The following is a 2,266-nucleotide window of genomic DNA, read 5'->3' as shown; positions in this document are numbered from 1 at the left end:
CCAAAATGAACAAAGAAATAGTCATAAAACTGCCTTTTAAAAGGCTAGAAAAGATTGAGTTACTTAGAAGTAACAATTTAAATAGAAGGATAATGTTCCACATCTCTCAAAGTTGTAGTCATTGATTGATTCAAGTAATTCCAGTGTATATTCATTCCAAATCAAAACAATGGAGACTCGTGAGAAAATATTCATTGAGTGAATAAAGCTTTTTTGTTGTTGTTAATAGAATTGTTACCAGAGGAGCATCATGTTAGCCAGGCCTGACTCAGGCTAGCCCAATAATCCAGGTTCAGAATTGAAATGGAATAAAACACTTGTGGACCATATAATCTGTAACAAAGATGTTTACTCAATGATACCGTTGATAGAATGTTATATCAATAGAATCTTGGCTCATTGTAGCATTTCTCCTCTGTCTTCTGCATTTGCAATGATGGGTGCTTGGTCCCAGGTGACCATTGATTCATATAGCAGTGAGAAGTCCTTCAAGCTTCAGGAGCTCCAAATATCTAATATGCCTTTGGAGACCAAGAAGCTATGCTAACAGTTTGAACTTCATTTCCATGGGCTAATCTAATTTCAAGGATGATTTTATTGCCTTTTTAGAGAAAAACTAATCTATATAGTAGCAGCCTTCCAGTTCTCTTCTTCATACCAAATGTTGCTCCTACATAAACCATTCTATAGTGACAAGGTTCTAAAGCTCTTCTAAAGGAGATTCTATTATATAAATGGCCTTAAGGATATAAATCACTAGTTTTATATCTTGAGGATATGGATTATAGATAGTAAATTATATATAATAAGTAAACATATAAAAATAATATGGATTATATGCAACAAAACTTGTAAGGTAATATTAGAGGAGATGCCTAGAAAAGACTAGATAGCTCCCTGAGTGAATCAAATCCTAAGATGTGATCTCCTCCTTTCCTGGATCTCAACAAATTGGTTCAAGATGGGAGAGGAAGAGGGTGGTCATGTGGAAGGGTAATCCACAGCAGATTTTTCAGTGAAACTATTAATTATGAATAGGAACAATGCTAGGAATATCAGAGCCATAGTGCAAATGATGACACTTTCAGGACAATCATTGTTCTTCAGTATGGGTTAAGGTCATGTGTAGTAGTATAGCTTACTAAGACATCATACTCCCTTTTCATGTAACCTCTCTAGGACAATTTTCTCTGCAGCTCAATGCTAAATTGCCAAGATTAGCTGTCTTTTGAATCTATATCTAACTCTCTGCTTCTTATGCTACTTGAAGCTGCTTCTATTCTTAAATGACTGCCTCTCTTTATGTGTCTGGAAAGTAGATCTCTAAATTTTCAACTATGCCTTCAGCTTTGTCAAACTGGCTCTTCAGTTGCTGAACAGAGTGATTCCTGGGCAGGTAGCTTTTCTGCTAGACACAATGGCCAGTTAAGGGTGAAAAGAAAACCTCTTTCCCTTCCCATACAAGAATCTTTCTTAGACAGTTCTTGGGCTGAATTCAGCAAAATTGACAAACTCTCTCTAATACTTAATTATTTAAAACCTGTTTTTTACTCAACCAATCATTGCTCCTTCTGATTCACTTGTAGAAAGATCTTTACACTTCCTGAAGGGATCATTGGGTATTATGAGCCCTGTTAACACAATAACATCTCCTTATTTCTATTATCTATTCTTTATTTTCTGTGTCTACATTACCTATGGAAATGAAGAATGACACATCCCAATCTTACAGGGACAAAGAGCATCTCTCTTCAGAAAAGTAGTATGATGCTACTGAATTCAACCACTGTTGAAAATTCTGGTTGACTTAGTATCATATTGTTTCTTAATCTTGTTAATCTATCAGTGTTGGAGGAAGCTTTGGTAGGAACGGAGACACTAACTCTGCAAGTTTCTTTATTACCTTCTCTTTGTCAGATATCCCTACCTGCAAATTGGCATGTTCTTGCTACCTTGGGGAGGAACTAACATGCAAGGCTCCAACTTCTTTTGCTGAGGTAGATCTATCTGGATTAAAGTTACCTATAAAAATGGTCCTCCCCTTAAAGCTATTGCCTATTTTCAGTGATCAGCCTGTCAACATATTGCTATCTAGATGTACTTATAATAATTTTAGGGGTTTTTTTTTTGCTTTCTTTTAGTTTTCTTTGTCCTGAATTTTACATAATTAATCAAAATGAAAAGCCCAAGTAAAGAATTTTCCTTTCAATACCAGGATAACTCCTTGTTTTTCAGGGACCAATTTGGTCAAAGTTTCTTTGAATAC

Source organism: Antechinus flavipes, chromosome 5 (assembly GCF_016432865.1).
Source record: "Antechinus flavipes isolate AdamAnt ecotype Samford, QLD, Australia chromosome 5, AdamAnt_v2, whole genome shotgun sequence".
Lineage (NCBI taxonomy): Eukaryota > Metazoa > Chordata > Mammalia > Dasyuromorphia > Dasyuridae > Antechinus > Antechinus flavipes.
The sequence above is the reverse complement of the archived record's forward strand: the minus strand, read 5'-3'. Positions refer to the sequence as shown.